Source organism: Callorhinus ursinus, unplaced genomic scaffold (assembly GCF_003265705.2).
Source record: "Callorhinus ursinus isolate GAN/ISIS: 27379988/994484 unplaced genomic scaffold, GSC_fseal_2.0 scaffold2, whole genome shotgun sequence".
NCBI classification, from domain to species: domain Eukaryota; kingdom Metazoa; phylum Chordata; class Mammalia; order Carnivora; family Otariidae; genus Callorhinus; species Callorhinus ursinus.
The window spans coordinates 80,608,048-80,627,273 of NW_027397064.1; the positions used below are offsets into that span (position 1 = coordinate 80,608,048).

Below are 19,226 nucleotides of genomic sequence, written 5' to 3' on the forward strand. Positions count from 1 at the left end.
CTAGTTTCAATTCATGACTCATAAAGGAGAATGAATTGCTAAAGATAAATGGGAAGTATGGCTATTTTTTTGGAATTTGACATATTAAAACTGTACATGACCAGGTCGGAAGTAAGGAACAGTATTAAGAAACATCATTTTTGCTTGTAGGTGTTTTCAGTGTTCCAGAACAGGTCATAATACATTTACATATAGGGTGGGATGCATGAGAAACCCTCACTGTATAGTGATGACAGTTGAGATGAAATTCTCTTTCCATTTATTACTCCCAGATAAGGTATAACAATTATCTTATTATTCAGTGAGTATGTAATGACTTACTGTAGATAAGGCATGATGTTTTCATATGAAATTTTTGATCATCTTCACAACTGGTGAAACCTTTTTAGATATTATGTCCGTTTTACCTTAAACAATAACAACAAAAGAGATGAGCATTATCTTTCTCTGTTAAGCCAGGTATAATGCAAATAATTTGCCTGAAAATTGGACTAGGACGATGTTATTTGTTAGAAACTAGAGCACTATCTAAATTTTAATAAGAGTGGGTAAAATATCAGCAGGCCTAATAAGTACTGTAATGGTTATTGACAACTAATAAATGCCTCTTGAATTTCCCTATGGACTGATTTAATTCAGTTAGGGTAATACATAAATTTTCTTTCTTCTAGTCCATATGAATACTTAAGGCCAAATATTCGTGGAAACAATTAGACGATTCAGGATCATGCCTATATACACCTATATACACCTATATGTCTGTAAACACCGTAATGCCTCCTAATGGAAATGCACCTGGAGGGTCACCATAAATAATGTACTATATGTAATTGAAAAAATCCTTTTACGAAACAAGTCCAGTGAATTGATGCTAGATTTAGCTCTAGTTGAGAATGTACAAATTAAAATGAATAAATCGGAGAGTTCAGTGTTCAGTTCTTTGCTGAAATATACTTTCTGGTAGCATTTTAAATCATGACAGCAAACTCATGTGGAACTCTTTTCTGGTTTTCTTCACAGTGTATTGGTATAATAGATATGTGTACTTCTGATAAAAATGCAGACCTTAAACCTTTTGCTCACTAACCCTGACTATCAGTTGCTGTGCTATTTAGAAGTCACAAACCTTGCCTGTGCTGGAGACTTTTGAGAAAGATCTATTCAGATGTACTTTGGACCAAGAATGTTTTGGTTGATGAATCTGCTGTTTGTGTTCAGAAAATGGTTGTCTGTGTTAAGTTTATGATAGCAACCAGTGGTGATAAATCCACATCAGCTGATAAACATTTTTGCTATTAACAGGGTGGTTTTGATTTTTAGCTTTGTATGAAATGGACCTTTTTCCAGATATGTTTCTTAATATAATTAGTTAAATGTATATACAGCTCTGTGTGCATGTTGTGTTTGTGTGTAAGAGAGAGGCAGACATGAAAAGTTTTATACTCTCAAGAATGAGTTTTGGAAAAATTATCAAATTCATTCCATGTGCAGAATATGAAAAAACATAGGACAGATCAGGTTACTGCTTATATAATGTCATATGGGCTATGGATTAGCCTCTAACACAGTTGAAAACTGAAACAAAGTTTTGTGCTTGATGTTATCTGTGTAGATCTTCATATTTTTATGGATATATATTCATTAGCTTCAGATTCACATTTTATTTCAGAAGAGAAAATTGCAAATTGGTCTTTTTTATTTTTTTGGTCAGGTTAGCTAGATTTAAAAGGAGTTTTTGCAGAACATGGTCTGTAGTTGAATTGGAAAATCTATTCCAGCTTTCACATAAATGATAAATTAATCAATATTTGAAAAATTTCTGTTAGTTTGAGTTTTTATAAACTATACTGGGAAATGATATATAGTGTCTGAAACATGTTCTATATCACTTGTGATATAAAACTAATAGGATGGAAAATTACTTTGAGAAGAAAGTGAGTTCCACATTAGGTAATTGGCTCTTTTTATATAAAATTATTCAATAACTGAATGACAATTGGAGAATTCAGCATTTATGATGCTGAAATAATCTCTTTATATAAAAATTTTTATATTTAAGGAAGTGTATTTTTTACTATGTAATTGGAATATTTACATGGTGGCAAGAAGCATAAATTTATCTGAGGGTTTTTTAAAGTATATTTTATTGGGTATCTCACACATTATCAATTCAAAATATTTTAATTTTTATTGTCACTTTTCTTCCTGGTTTTATGAAAAATAAATTGTTTTCCAATACTAATTTTATCCTGAAATGTTAACAAGTTCAAGGAAGACAGGTTTTGAAATGTTTGGGCAAATACAACTTTAGAAAATTGGGTGTTCCTTGATAATGTACTAATTGTGTACCTCCCTAAAACAACTGTTTTAAGTTAAATTATTAATTGTATGAATTCTACATACATTGTATGTATATCTATTACCCATACTGAATTTTTATTCAGTGCAATTTTTTGGACAGTTAGTTGTCAGTAAATTTGCTTGGAAAATAGGTTGCACTAAGATTATAGTGGAATCTGTCCAGAGATTCTGGTCACAAGTGTGAGAAGCTCCCCCTCCCTTTCCTTTTAACCCTCCTTTCATTGCCTAGAGTTGATTACATAGTACTGAGCAACTGTCTTTAAGAGTAATCAACAGAATATTGACTCAGTTGATCTCCAAAGGAAGTACTTTAACTTCTGTACCTACCCAGTTCAGCTTCTTCCCTTCACCTCATTCTGGTTCCACTAGTAGTTGATGACAGCTTTCTGACCATCCTGCTATTAATTCATTCTCTCTCTTGTTGGCTGAAGTCTGTTTTTCCTGGCCAACCTGCTTCTTCTCTATTTCAGTCCTCTTCTCAACTCTCCTTTGATCTCTGTTAATTATTACTCTTTATTTTCCTTAAATCCCACCCCTCCTTCAGAATTAACCTTGGTTTATTTTGTCATAGTTTACTGCTTCAGCCTGGAATATGAATGTGCAAGCCAGTATTTTTTGCCTCATTATCTTCCATCTTAAATCCACTTATCACTCAATAACATTTTCCAGTTATCTAGCCCTAGGTATGAAGAACTTTCACTGTCTTTCCCAAAGCTGTGAGTATAAGTATTCACAAATAGCCCATGGGCACCAGAGAAATCCTAAATGGTAATAATAAATGGTTAATATATGTTTAGTGCTTACTTGTGCCAAGTCTAAACCAGGTAATTTATATGGATTTGCTCATATGATATCCCCCTTCCAACCACATCACGAAGTAGCTGCTACAATTATATCCAATTTATAGCCTAGAAAATTAAGACTTACCATGATCACCCAGTGAGGAATTGGCAGTCAATGTCTCAACCAAGATTATTGGTTTCCAGAAGCCACATACCTATAGGTAGGGCCTGGGCTCTACAGAGGCAGGGTATCTATTTAAGAGAGAGAGAGAGAGATTAAGATCTCCAAACTCTCTTATTGTTTTTAGGGATCCTTACTACATGACCACATCCAAATTCATGCTTCATTGAACAAATAATTATTGATCACCTACTATGTGTCGGCATTATTCTTGATATTGAAGAAAGCAGTGAGTAAAACTGACAAAGTCATGGATATCATGTTGTTTACATTCTCATGGGAGGGACAGATGATAAAAATATGTTATATATGATGGAAGTAAGTTCTATTAAAAAATAAAGCAGGGTAAAGGGAAAGAGTGTAATTGTGCAGGGGAATGATATTCTTCCTATTTGTCCTTTTTGATAAGGTGACATCTGAATAGAAACAAAAATAAAGTGAGGAGGTAAGCCCTGAAAATATCTAGGGAGAGAGAATGCCAGGTGGAAAAAGTAGTAGATGCAGAGATCCTGATGTAGATACACACTGCTTTGTGTTTGTAAGGATAAATAAGGAAGGAGGACCTCCAAGATGGATTAAAATGAGCAAGGAGGGGGAAGAATAACAGGAGGAGAGTTTAGAGAAGGATCGGGGACATAGGTCATAGTATGCTCTTCAGAATTTATTTGGGGTCTCAGGAAACCTCTGAATATATTTGTTGAGTTATCTGGATGTTGTGGGGAGAATCAGTGATAAGAAGTTATTATAAAATCCAAGTAAAAGATGCAGGTAGCTTAGGATAAAGTGGTGATGGAGTTGGTAGATAGATAGACAGATAGATGTATACAGGTATATATACACATTTATGTACATATTTTTAATTGAAATGTAATATACATATAGAAAAGCACATACATCATAGGTGTACAGCTGGATGAATTTTTTCCTGGGCACACTAGTGTAACCAGCTCTCAGATTAAGAAACAGAATATTGGAATCCTAGTAGCCCTCGCATTCTACATTCTAGTAGCATGCCATTCTTACCAAGAAGAAACACTGTTCTTACTTTTAGAATAAGGGTTGGCAAACTGTTTATGCAGAAGATCAGACAGTGAGTATTTTAGGCTATAAGGACCACAGGTAGTTTTTTTTACATATTATTTTCTCCAATTATTTTGATAGTAAAACTGTGTATAATTCTGTGTTAGAAATAATATATGCCATTACAATTTTGAGAGCCTTGCCCTTCTAATCTTCTACCTTCCAGAATATATAATTTTGAGTCCAAGATCTTTTTTTCCCAATTTGCAGGCCCTCATCATGGCACTTTTTGATCCAAAGATAAATGTTTCTTTTTCTAAAAATAAATGTTTTCTGTCCTACCCCTCATTCTTACCAATTAAAATAATGAGTGATCAAATGTTTTATAATCCAAATGCTATTCAAACATTGCTCTCATTTTGGGGGAATAAAGCAGTAGTTTTACTCAGTTTAGGTTGCTCAGATTTCACAGCAGTAACTTGGAGAACCAGATATCTCTAATGTTATGCCAGAGCCCATCCATTCCAGAACAATCTTGAATCCAGAAATATACTCTACTTAGAAACAGTATTTGGGCCTGGCTACCAAGACTCTTTTGGGTACTTAGAGGGATTCCCTAGAGAAATGGCAACACTCTCCAGGGAGACTAGTAACCATACCTATATGATATATTTGCTGCTCTCTCTCTCTCTTTATTTATTTATTTTTTGGCCTGGCAAATAATCTGAGTTCCAAGAATGTATGGGGACAATAACATTATTGTCAGGTGTCCCTATGACTGCAGGTCCAGTGATTTTTTCTATCTATCTATCTATCTATCTATCTATCTATCTATCTATCTATCTATCATCTATCTTTAATGTAAGCTCTACACCCAACATGGGGCTTGAACTCAGGACCCTGAGATCAAGAGTCACATAGCATAAACTATTTGGCATGGCCCAAGGGCCCAGATAAATGAAGACACTCTTGAGGCAGAAAATTCCAAAGACTGGGTTATCTTCCAGGAGCCAGTCAAGGACCAAAGCTTTGTTTGGAATGTGCAGGGCTTAGACCCTTAGACTCTAGACCTGCTGAGTCCATCTCTCCCTGTGTGAAGTTTACATCTAAATTTCAAACAAGGTATCTATCCATATATTTTCCAAGAAGGATGGAAATTGAAATTTGAAACTATAATTTTATCTCCTATATGAAAGTGCCTTTTTTCCCCTTTTGGTTGAAATTTATATTATCGAATGCTTTGTTATTGCAACATTTGAAGGCTAGAAAGCTGTATCAGTCACATTTGCTAGGCAGCACACAACCGCAAAATCTCTATGGCAAACACACAACACTGAACATTCATTTCTCTCTCATGAACTTGTGAATTGGCTGTAATTGGCTGTAATTGTTCTGTGTCTGTGAGTCAGGGCATCTCTGCTTCTTGTGTCTCATTTAAAGTACCCAACTGGGGGGGAAGCAGCTAGCTGGGGTTTGGTCTTCTCATGGCTATGACAGAATCACAAGAGGACAAGCCTAAGTGCCTAACCATATTTCAAGCCTCTACTTAGGTCACATCTGTTAATCATTGGCTAAAGTAAGTCACATGGGCAATACCAAAGTCTAGGGCTAGGGAAATACATGCCACTTACCATGAGGCTGTGGTAAAGGAATGGATGACTAATAATACTACAAGGGAGAGAATTGGGATGATATTGAATCTACCACAGAAGCTCTGGTAGAATAGAAAAATTCAGACTGGCTTTCAAACCCTGGCTTAGTGACTTAATTGTTCATTGTCTGGGTGTAGTCAACATTATCGTTCCTTGGTTTTCTCATCTGTAAAAAGGAAATCAAAATAATTACTTAGAGTTTTGTTGTGAGGATTAAAGATAACAGGGAAATGCCAAGCATAGTGGCCTGATAGTAGGTACACAACAATGGATAATAACATTGATAAAGACCCACTGGTTCCTATAAGGACAATAATAGCTTATATTTAAGAGTGTTTGTTGTATACATGGCGTTATTCTAAATACTTACATAATGGTTATTCTTTTTGTCAGCATTTTCTGGGTGAACAAGAGAAGCTGAGAAAAGTTAAGAAATATCCCCAGAGTTAGCTTTCATTTTGTTTCAAACCATTTCAAACCAAGTGGCTAAAAACAGCAATCGTTTATTTAGTTCATGATTTTATGAGCCAACTATTAGGAATGGGCTCAGCTAAATGGTTTTTCTGGATGCATCCAGATTCAGCCGTGTGTCTGTAGTTAGCTCTCTGGTTGGCTAGAACTACCTAGTCAAGAATGGACTTGGCTCTAATGGCTCGTTATTCTTCCATGAAGACTCCCATCCTCCAGCATGAGAGCCTGGGCTTATTTACCTGCTTCCTGGACAGGGTTCCAAGAGAAGAAGTGGAAAACTAAGCTGCTTGAGGCCTAGGCTTCTAACTGGTGCATCATCCCTTTTACTTCATTCTGTTGACCAAAGCAAGTCATAAGGCCAGCTCAGACTCAAAATAATTGGAAATAGAATGTATCTCTTAAGAGAGAAGCTTTATAGACACATTACAAAGAATATAGATACAAGGAAGAATGAAGGATTATGACCAGTTCTGGAATCTACCAGTCTGCCTCTGGCTACAATTTTCACATTCTTCCCCATGGAAAACATTCTCTTCTTTTTTTTTTTTTAAGATTTTTTTATTTATTTATTAGAGAGAGAGAGACAGCGAGAGAGGGAACACAAGCAGGGGGAGTGGGAGAGGGAGAAGCAGGCCTCCCGCGGAGCAGGGAGCCCGATGTGGGACTCAATCCCAGGACCCTGGGATCATGACCTGATCCGAAGGCAGACGCTTAACAACTGAGCCACCCAGGCGCCCAACATTCTCTTCTTTATTCAAAAATTCCTAAAAGTCACACATGAATTATGACATCATGTTTGAAATCTAGAATATAATTATGATATGTCCAAATGAAACTCATATATGGATCCCCTTGATCCTGAGACTCATGAAATGAAAAGTTATCCCACAAACATCCAGTGTACGATGTTGACACAGAAATAGAATAACTTCAATAAATACCATTCTAAAAGAGAAAAAAAAAAATCAGAGTTACATAGCAGTCATTGGTCCACAGCAATTTTAAATTCCAGGTGGGGTCTTGGAGTAGTAAGTATTCTTTGATTAAGGTGAGGTTATACTCCTTGGAAGTGGTTTCCCATTGTTCTTCATGGCTCTTGGTTCTACCTTCAGGGTTATTGACTGCCCTCTAGGACATCTTTCCTTTTTCAGTGTCCTTCATTAGCCCTATAAAATATTTTGTCAGCCAGCCCTAGAAATTTGGGAGCCTGGAGGCCTTTTTTTCCTCTTTAGAAACAGCAATAAGGGTAATAATAGCTTATAGTTTCATGTGAGTAAAATCATTCTCTTTTAATCCAGGTTGATGTCATTTTTACATATAAAATTTCTTCCAAATTACTGTAGATTATGAGTTTGATTTATGCCCACTCCATTTATTAAAAAGGTATACCCATGATTGTTTTCAAGACATGCCTCTCTATTGATAGGCTTATTTACTGTCACTTTGGGATTGGGCTTTTGTGAAACCATCTTCTTAAGAAATTGGGGAGTAGTTTTGTCTATTTGAGAGTCTGTTTGACAACATATTAATTCTTTCAGACTTCCTAAGAAAGGTTTTGGAGTTATACTCTTGAATGGATCTTTTTTCTTCAGTCCTCATTATACGTAGAAGATTTTTACTGACTGGGAAGACTGAAGATAAACAATTTTTTACATCCTAGAAAATTATGTCCCCTCTGTATTCCCTCAAAATTCTCCTTGCAGACTGGCCAGTTCTTTATTTAGCCCATTTCCTTCTTCCTGTACCTATATGTAGCTAGGACCAACCAGCTGACATTTCCACATTTTGTGGAGCTCTTTAGAGCCAAAATCCAAAGTTAATTATATACATTTGTCATCTTTCGTGTTCCTGTAGGTAATACTTTTGTTTATTATTTTATTCTAAGAAACACAGGTTATCATTTTTTCTTGGGGAGTGGGAGAGGGAGAAGCAGGCTTCCCACCGAGCAGGGAACCCAATGCAGGGCTCGATCCCAGGACCCTGGGATCATGACCCAAGCTGAAGGCAGTCACTTAATGACTGAAACACCCAGGGGCCCCAGATTACCATTTTTCTAACCTCCAATAACAATTTGCTTTATTTCCCCCAGCATTCGCAAAGAGTTTGTTTGCCATTTTTTCAGCCTTTACTTAGTACTCACTGCCAATGGCACTTATTTTAGATTTTTGTCATGGCAGCACCTCAATTCCAGGAACCAATTATTTCTGCATCAGTTAGTTTTTGCTGTTTAAAAAAAATCACAGAATTTAGTGGCTTAAAACAATAGCCTTTTTTTTTTTTTAAGTTTTTTAGCTCATAATCCTGCTGGTCATTAAATTGGGCTGGACTCAGTTGAACTGGTGTCTGCAGTCAGCTGCCAGGTCAGCTGGGGGCTGCTTAGTATAAAATGGCCTCAGCTAAGACTACTCATCTTGGACCATGTGTTCTCTCATCATCCAGCAGGATAGCCTGGGCTTGTTCTCATGGTGACTGCCTAGAGTTCCAAGAAATTGAATAAAGGCAAGCAGTCTTTGAGACCTCGAATTTCAACTGGTACACTTTCACTTCTGCTGTATTATGTTGACCAAAAGAAGATATAGGGCCAGCCAAGATTTAGGAGAAGGGAGAATAGACTTAGTTCTTGATGTGAAGAGGTGCAAAGTAACATATTAAAGGTCACAGATAAAGCAAAGAAGGATTTAAGGCTCTTTTTGCAACATACCATACTATACCATATCTCACGATCAGTAAATCTTGTTACAGTTACTGTTTTCTCAAGAAACACAACAGAGTAATTATTATTCCTTCCAGGAAGGATGACTGTGGTCTCACCAAAACTTCTCTGCTTCCCTGGGGATTTACCCTGACTTTCTGACCATATAATTCACCCCTGCACATGTTAGCATTCTACTGCTGATTCTCCTCAGTAGTCTACGTGTTTCAGTAGGCAACTCCCAATATGACTCTTGCCTACCTGCCCGTCTCCAGCTCTGTACAACTCTACCTGGTTGGATCTAGACCTGTGGACTTGGTTCTGGAATGGCCTATGATGCTTCATCCATCTCATAGTCATCATTACCATCTGTCAGCCTGTTGTTGGAAGGGATGCCCACCTACCTAACCTCTGCAAGTCCTGTCTCAGTGGTGAACACAGTCCGAAGACCTCTTTTCTCTTCATGTACTTCCTTCGGATTAGCTCAGTGATTGGGGTTTTCCCATGAATGACAAGTTATTTAAACAAAATGTGTAAAATGTATAATTTATTTAAAAAATTTTATAATCTAAAGGGGAAAATAAGTCTAACTTTCATGATTGAGGTTCTTGTATTTTGTCAAGATGATTATTCTACCTCAAATTTTCCTTCATTTAACATTTTTGCTTAAAAATACACGGGTGGGATTGAATCAGTATGAGGTAACAGGGATCCAAAAAAAGTAGAAATCACCTTTATTATGTATTTTGTATAACAAATAAATAATTTATCTACAATATGGTTAACTAACTAACAATTCATTTGTTAATAATTAATTGACCTAACTGGTGGTAAATTTTCTCAACCCTCCACAAAAGAGTCATGTTGATTTCGTGTAGTGGTAGAAGTTTTTGCAAGAATGATTATCTGCTCTACCAGCTACACAGTGATCCCAGTGATGCAACCATTTATATATAAACATATTGTGAGAGTTGCTTCTCTCTGGAGAAGCACCCTGAGCTGAGTGATTCACCCATATTTTAACTCTATAAGAGGATTCAGTAGGAATGACTTGGCACTCCTGATACTGAGCACCTCTATTGGGCAGAGTTTATGAGAACTATCTCAGAAGGGACCTACATTCATATATGCTTATTTGTCCATGCAATTTCTTAGGCATTTAAAAAAATAGCTGTAGCAATTATTTATATATATCTTTGATATAAATAGTCTTGAGTCTAATCTTCTGTGGCTAGGGTAGCATCTAGTTTCACACCATGTATATACCCCATGGAGACAGTAATTAAAATAGGCAAAACTTGTTGGAGATGGCTTTCTTCAAAAACTAGCCATGTAGAGAAAAGGAATAGAGCCCCTACCCTCTCCAGTGGTGTTAACTCCATGAGTTTCAGTTAGCCAGAAGAAAGATCATATGGGATAGAAATATTCAAGTAATATAATACAAGTGGAGGATCCTATTTTTCCTCCTACAGTGAAAATAAAACTTTTTTGAGAAACTACCTGGAAGATATAGTTGAAGGCACTCAATATTTGTTGAATGATTAATAGCCCCTCCTCCGAGATTGTATGATAATTGACCTTATTTTAATGATTGTGAGAACTGCATTTTTTTCTACACTGATGAAAATGGTGAGGAGGTTAAAACAGGGTTATATCTATCTGATATGTCTCTGTTACCTGCTTGTTAGCAGTTAGGTTGTCTCTGAGCTCTCTGACAGCTGAGGCCATTCTATATTGTAACATTCTTACAAAAATGGTCTGAGCCCTCATATCATGTATATATAAATCTTTAAATCTTCACAGTATCTCCCATGATTTTTGAGGAGCTTTTTTGATAATGTTGTGAACAGTGGTAGGAGAAAAGTTTTCAATAATGTCTATGAAAAGTAGAAAAGAGAGTTGACTGAGAAAACCAGAAGGATTTCCAAGCAGGTATGAAAGTCCCTGTAGAGTTTATACACACTTGGATTAATCAGTTATCTGCTAGCTTCACTTCTATCAGGCTGCTGAAGAAATACACAATCTCACAAATTCATTCAGCTTTAAAACTCACAGCCTGTAACTTCAACTGTGATTAATCCAAGTGTGTATAAAGTCTATAGGGAAATTAGCAAAACAAATACTGATTTTAAAATAATGATAGTAGGGGCACCTGGCTGGCTCAGTGAGTAGAGTGTGCAAGTCTTGATCTCAGGGTGGTGAGTTTAAACCCCACATTGGGCATGGAGCCTACTTAAATAAAATAATGGTTGCAAATTACTTTTTTTGAAGTTCCTTGGCTTTCAATAAGAAGTTCTATGTGGAGAAATCTCGACGATTGCTAACCCAATTCCATTTTAACAGAAGCCTCCAGGTAACTTTGGAAACAAACAATTTGTTTCAAGAAAGAGCACAAAAGTTGAAGCCTAAATACCTGTACTCAAGCCCAGAAACTGTTGTAAATTAATGTAAGGCTTTAGTTACTTTACTACTTTGGTTCTCAATTCTTCAGTCATTAGTAAGTTTGCTTTTTGTTCTTTTGTGTTTTTATGGGTAGTTCTTGTACAAAAGAGATATGGAATGTACTTGACAATGTTCAAGGAAGGTTTATTATTGAGGGTACAGAATACTAAAGGCCACCCATCCATTGGAATGGAGAGTAAAATCACATTGTACTTAAGAACTATTTAAAACTCCATTCTGTGTTTACTTGTGAATAATTACTTAATCTCTGATTTTTTTCATAAATCATAAAATAATTTTGAGATGATACTGAATTTAAGTTAAAAATTTGCAAATGAAAAGCACAGGAATCCTTTATAGTTCACACACACATATACATACCCAGTATAGGTGATGAAGAGTATTCTTCCTCCATAACATTAATTAGTTTCACTAAGAATTTTATCCTAAAAGGAACAAATATATGTATGTATATATATATGCAAATTGGCCTTTACTTACTTTAAATAAAAAATAGCTTGAATTTCTGATTGATTCATGGATTTAAAGTATACCATTAAAAAGCCAAGAAATTATCCCATTACAAAGCCAAGAAATTATTAAGCAATGTTTTTGAGAATTGGTAATGTAACAGCAATATGTTTTTTTTAAAGTCCCCGGTGCAATATTTAGCAAATCAGTATTTATTTTGGAATAGTGGTAAGACAGTCAATTACACATTGGAAAAACAGATATATTTTAAGTATATAAGTTATAGAAATTGCTAATATACCCACTTCAATTTGAGCTCTCCTGGAAAGTCAATGCTTAGAAAATGCAAAAGGGAAACAATTACTAAAGCAATTATTTTCAATGTCTAAGACATTACATGGTTATATTTTTGAAACCAAAACTGTATGTGGATAACTTTTTAATTTTTGTAGCAAAAGCTAGATATACTCCTAAAATAAAGTTGCATATGATTTACAAATATATCTTTATTCATCTGTGTTCTCTGGTCTTTTATCGATAGTCAGTAAAACATTAAGATTTTGAAACTTAACACTGAAGAATAGTTCAGCCCTAAAATGAAAGGTACTTTAACATGAATTCCTTTCAGCTCATGAAATATTTGTTTTGTTTCATGCATATTAGTGCATTGGCTTCTCTCCTTGAGTCTCCAATATGAATTTTAACAAAATTTAAACATTTTTTTTTTTTGCAGCTTGGAATCTGAGGAGCAGAATAAGATGGTGGCATGAGCAGAGCGTTCTAAGGTAGGCAGACCTCCCTTACTCCCTCAGCCCAGGCTGCTGATTGACATTCTCTTATATCAAACCTTAGGGCAGTATCTGGTCAAAATCCTTATTCATCCAAGTAATTCATCCAGTAAATAAATGTTTCTTCTTATTATCAACTATAATGGAAATGTGCTATCAGAACAATTACAATTCTTACAAAGTTTAACCAGACTGCTAGAAGTGTACAGTAGAACTTGTTTAAAGGTGTTGCCAAAGGTGTATCAAGGTGAACATGGCTCTTGTCTTTTGGTGAGGACACAACAGAAGGTATCCTGAACAGGAAAAAGATGCCTACCTCTGGAGGTATGAAGGTGACTGTCCAGCACTCATGGAGGTCATAAAAATGCTCAGGAAAAAAAAATCAGAAATTTGTGAGATTCCTTAAAGCATGAAGCAATATGCTTTTTCCGAGAAGAATCAACTGCAGTTAGGATTTGGTGTGGACTCAGCCCTTCACTCAGATCAGGAATGGGGGCAATTCACTTCAGATGGGAAAACAGTGAAGCACTTTAGAGAATTAATCTCTCAGTTTGCCCTGCTAGGTACATTGTACATCTTCTTTGGGTTTACAAGGTTCTGTCTAGGAAAGATAGAATGTAGCGTGTCATAAATATGCCTGGAAGAATTGGTACATAATGTTGTCTGACATATTCAGAAATGGAATCCAGACTCTTAATTCCGTTGACCATGATGGCTTTCCAGTTAAATGTTATAGCTGTTTTTATGTACCTACATAGACTTACATGACAAATATCTGTCTCAATTTTATGATATGCACTGAATATCAAATTAAAAAGGACAGCAACCTTGAAACTGCCTTTTGTAGCTTATTTGGAAACCTATTTTCTTATGTAATCACAAAGAAGGAAACCTTTTATAATTTGACTAATTGTAATAGTAATCTATCCTTTTCAGAAAAATGCCTTTGTCAGATATACCTAAATATACCTAGTCCTCTCCCCCTAATTCCTAGAACAGGTAACAGGTTATACTTTGATTCTTCCTGAATAAGTATCTGATTATACTATAATATACAAAATATATAATGTATATATTAGTTATATAAATAATTATACATATTAACCATTTCTTAATAAAGAGCAAATCCATTGTAATATTTACTGATACTTTCACAAGTTTATTTGTGAAAACAAACAATTCCAAACTCTTAGTGACTGAAAACTGGAAAGATTATGTATTTTTTACCCTACATGTCCTTTTCAGATCAGTGGGGGAAGAACGCTCCTTTATGTTGTCCTCACTAAATGAACAAACTGATGGAGCAGCCACTATTTGAACACTGTCTTTCACTCTGGTGGGAGGAAGGCGAGTTACAGTGAAATACGTAGCACATTATTTCTGCTAACATTTTATTGACCAAAGTAAATCATATAGCCATGCCTAACTGTAGTGAGGGAGGAAAGTGCAATCCAGCCAGAACCCTGGTTTTGGTAAAATCCCCGATGACTCTCTCAGGGACAACTTGGCAAATCAAACAATGCATAGCTCTGACCTGGCAATTTCATTTCTAGGAATTTATACTGTGACATAAGCATGTTCATTTCTGTGTTATTTGTAATAGCAAAAAGTAAAATCCTCAGGAAAGGTTTCTGGTTAAATAAATTCATATTAAACTCATTCATTGGGATACCTTAATAGCCTTTGAACAATGAGTGGGATGTATTTGAATTAACATGGAAATTTATCTTAAGAGAATATTGTTAATAAAGCATATGTGTGTATGATGGTGGTGGCGGTAGTTGTGGTGTTTATGTGTGTGTGTGTGTGTGTGCACACATGTGTGGGCTCATACATGCAAATCACTTAGAACAGTGCTTGACAAAAATAATAATAGTAGCTAACACTTATATGCAATTTATCATACGTAAGGCAGTCTTCTATATGTTGTAAGTCTTAAGTCATTTGATACAACAATCATTTGAAGTGATATTATTCTCAATTTTCAAATGAGGAAACTTACAAATAGTATCTGGTTGAACAATTTCTAGAATGATATTTGAGAAATTGTAATGAGTATCTTTGGGGAGTGGTTCTGAGATGTAGTGTTTTGTTTTGTTTTTAATTCAATATATTGCTTTCTGTTGCTTTTAGAATTTTTACCATAATCACATGTTATTTTAATACTAAAGCTCTGGTAATATGAATAGATGCCATGACAATGAACCAAAAGGAGCTGACTCATTCCTGCTAGAATGTATGTATTCCTCTGCACCTTGATGAAGTGAATTTTTTTCTATGTAGGGAAAATACTTAAGACTGAAACTCTCAACTCCAATTCTTCCCTTGGTCATGGTTAAGCAAAGACTGAGCTAGCTGGTTGTTCTTAATACCATGTTAGGTATTTGTGTGTGATGATCTGTGATAGGTTTGATTATTGTGCCATATTTCCTCTTTCTGGATTCTGCTTTCTGGTACTATTGTCATCAAGCTTTGGAAGTGGTATGTACTGCCTTGAAGCAGAGTTCTGAAGAGTCATTGTGAGGCTATACTCTTGGTCTTTTCTCTCTGCAGTGGGAAGGGCAATATCCAGATAGGGGCTGCTTCTGGATCCTGGGGTGAAGAGAACATGAAAAACAACTGTAGAACATATAACATGAGTGAGAAATTAGAAATCAACTTTGTTGGGAGCGCCTGGATGGCTCAGTTGGTTAAAGATCCGAATCTTGATTTTGGCTTGGGTCATGATCTCAGGGTTGTGAGATCCAGCCCAGTGTTGGGGGCTGTGCTCACTGGGGAGCCTGTTTAGGATTCTCTCTTCCTCTCCCCCTCCCTCGCCCACTCCCACCCCTGTTCTTTCTCTCTAAAAATAATAAATAAACCTTGTTGTGTCAAGGCATTGAGAATGAATCATTTACTACCATGGCTTAAACCAGTAAAAGTTAATACACGGGCCTCAGAAAAATTATTAAGAAAGCAGAATTGGAGAAAGTATACTTTCTAACAATCCTCTGGGATGGGGATTCTGGGACATTTTAGCCTTTTGTGCTTTTTGTTATTTTTGTATTATAGTATTAGCTCTTGGAACTGCTTTACCTGACGTTCTCTATTGCTTGTTCTCTTGGAAGAAGAAAAATGTGTATTGTTCCATTGCTTTCATCTTGGCAAGCTAGGAGTGGAAGACTTGTTACACAATTTCAATTTGATTTTTATTTCTATTTGTGAAAGACTCCCTTGTTCTATATGTCCTGTCAGTTGAAGAAGTGCCAGTATTACAGAAAGTATAAATAGTTAAGTTGTATTTCCTTTCCAACAACTCATTTCTCTAAAGTTTTTCACTTAATTTCAAAATGTTGGAATCATTTAACTTTCAAGTTTTTTATTATCTACATTAAAACGTGATAAAATTATAGAATTTTTCCTCTAGGTGTTCTATGTATCTCATTTGACAAGAAATGCCTAATTCTGTGGTTTGGTCTTGACGCTTAAGTGTCCTGCTATAGTGATCAAATTAAGTGCTACAAATTAATTTCCCTATTAAGCATAATTGCCAACTAATATAAAAATATTTTTCCCAAGGATTTTAAATATATGATCCCACTCTTATTTATTTAAAGAAAAAATTGATTTTCTCCTAGTGGACTAAATTGATGGATTATATCTTACCAAAATAGAGTAGCATATTTTATATCTCTGTTCCAAGGGTCTAAATGTCATCAACTTTTTAGCTAAAGAGGAATACACTGATTCTTTCTGTGTGTTCATTTCTGTAAGTTATACAGCCCAGTGGAGCACTGATAGAAACCTCCCTAGGATACGTGGTATTTGGAGGTTTGTCTTGGTCCATAATCATACTGTACAGGACTGTTGTCCAAGATGAATGAGACAATTCTGTCCCAGTACTAAACAGTATCAAAAATATCTAGACCTTACACCACACACAAAAATAGACTCAAAATGGATGAAAGACCTAAATATGAGACAGGAATCCATCAAAATCCTGGAGGAGAACACAGGCAGCAACCTCTTCCACCTCAGCCGCAGCAACTTCTTCCTAGACACATCGTCAAAGGCAAGGGAAGCAAGGGCAAAAATGAACTATTGGGACTTCATCAAGATAAAAAGCTTTTGCACAGCAAAGGAAATAGTCAACAAAACCAAAGACAACTGATAGAATGGGAGAAGATATTTGCAAATGACATATCAGATAAAAGGCTAGTGTCCAATATCTATAAAGAACATATCAACTCAACACCCAAAGAACAAATAGTCCAATCAAGAAGTGGACAGAAGACATGAACAGACATTTCTCCAAAGAAGACATCCAAATGGCCAACAGACACATGAAAAAGTGCTCAAGGTGGCTCAGCATCAGGGAAATCCAAATCAAAACCTCAATGAGATACCACTTCACACCAGTCAGAATGGCTAAAATTAACAAATCAGGAAATGACAGATGTTGGCAGGGATGTGGAGAAAGGGGAACCCTCCTACACTCTTGGTGGGAATGCAAGCTGGTGCGGCCACTCTGGAAAACAGTATGGAGTTTCCTCAAAAAGTTAAAAATAGAGCTACCCTACAATCCAGCAATTTTACTACTGGGTATTTACCCCAAAGATACAAATGTAGTGATCCGAAGGGGCACGTGCACCCCGATGTTTATAGCAGCAATGTCCACAATAGCCAAACTGTGGAAAGAGCCTAGATGTCCACGACAGATGAATGGATAAAGAAGATGTCGTGTGTGTGTGTGTATATGTATATATATGCATACACACACACACACACACACGCGCGCACACACACACACACACTGGAATATTATGTAGTCATCAAAAAATGAAATCTTGCCATTTGCAATGAACGACATGGATAGAATTATGCTAAGCGAAATAAGTCAATCAGAGAAAGACAATTATCATGTGATCTCACTGACTGATACGTAGAATTTGAGAAACAAGGCAAAGGATCATAGGGGAAGGGAGGGAAAAATGAAACAAGATGAAAACAGAGAGGGAGACAAACCATAAGAGACTCTTAGTCTCAGGGAACAAACTGAGGGTTGCTGGAGTGGAGGGGGCTGGGAGGGATGGGGTGGCTGGGTGATGGACATTGGGGAGGATATGTGCTATGGTGAGTGCTTTGAATTGTGTAAGACTGCTGAATCATAGACCTGTACCCCTGAAACAAATAATATATTGTATATTAATAAATGTAAATAAAATAAAATATCAAAACTAGGGGCTTCTGGGTGGCTCAGTCAGTTAAGCACCTGCCTGTGGCTCAGGTCATGATCCTGGGGTCCTGGGATCAAGCCCTTCATCGGGCTCTCTGCTCAGCAGGGAGTCTGCTTCTCCCTTTCCCTCTGCCTGCCACTCTCCCTGCTTGTTCTCTCTCTCTCTGTCAGATAAATAAAATATAAAAAAAAAATAAAATATCAAAACTAACTAAAAAAAATATCTCGGGAAAAGATCCTTCTTTGCAATCAGCAGTTAAGCTATCCCTCTTCCACTGCATAACCTGGTAAAAGGGCTATCTCTCTCTGTTCCATATTATATACAGGATCGGAGTCCTTCTGTGGCATTCCTTTAGATTAATCCTTTTATCCTGATTTTCAAATGTGGCCTCAGAAGGAGGACTGATGGAGAATACCATGTGATTTATGCTGTGCTCTTCAATGTCTAGAAAGTATTCTAATGACCACACATCAACCTGATTTAGAGGAATTTAGGAGATTGAAAGATAATCCCACCTCCCCTCTTTTGCTCTCCAAAGCCACAAGGAAATGTTCTGATAGCATTCTAGATATAATTACTCTTCAAGACTTAGACAAGCCAGGGAAACATAAGTGGCTTTCCAAAGATGACAGGAAATTATAAAGCCAGTAAGAACGGTCTTTTTTTTTTTTAATGATTTATGCCCACAACCTCAATTTTATTTTAAACTGTATATATTTTAGTTACTACTAAAAATATTGCATAGAGGGAAAATAAGTCCTCTGGTAGTTAACATACAAAATGAATTATTCTATAAGCATTTGAGAAGTGTTTTTTAAGGATATGGATCTAAGCGAACAGAAGAGTTCCCAATATGAAAATACATGCTGATTTAACATACTTTTAATCTCAATGACTAGGATAGTTGTTTTAAGGAATGGGGCATTGGATTATGAGTCAGTTTGTTATTGGTGAATGTGATTTGAATGTGGTACTTCTGGATAACTTTTTTGTATAAGCAGATTTTATCTTAATAATAAATATTCTTTTACTTTATTCAGTGCATTTGCATGAGAATTGGTCGATTACTAATAATCATAATTGCATTTGTTGGTAATATGTTTAACGCTAGGTAGATTATACACCAAAGACACAGGGACAGCCTTGAATG

The 19,226-nt window shown here is 36.1% G+C and overlaps 2 long non-coding RNA genes across 4 annotated transcripts in view; one reads left to right on the plus strand and one right to left on the minus strand.

Moving 5' to 3' along the window:
• Positions 1-4,278, minus strand: part of LOC112810991 (uncharacterized) — a 38,706-nt gene extending 34,428 nt beyond the window's left edge. For all 3 annotated transcript variants that reach the window (XR_012381959.1, XR_003204931.2, XR_012381961.1), the window contains exons 1-3: positions 4,219-4,278; positions 3,289-3,395; positions 322-407 (exon numbers count right to left, since the gene is read on the minus strand). This is a non-coding gene — a long non-coding RNA (uncharacterized lncRNA). The remainder of the gene's footprint in view (positions 1-321; positions 408-3,288; positions 3,396-4,218) is intronic.
• A 98-nt stretch (positions 4,279-4,376) lies between these two features.
• Positions 4,377-19,226, plus strand: part of LOC141374824 (uncharacterized) — a 287,992-nt gene continuing 273,142 nt past the window's right edge. The window contains exons 1-2 of the long non-coding RNA XR_012381965.1: positions 4,377-4,414; positions 12,806-12,857. This is a non-coding gene — a long non-coding RNA (uncharacterized lncRNA). The remainder of the gene's footprint in view (positions 4,415-12,805; positions 12,858-19,226) is intronic.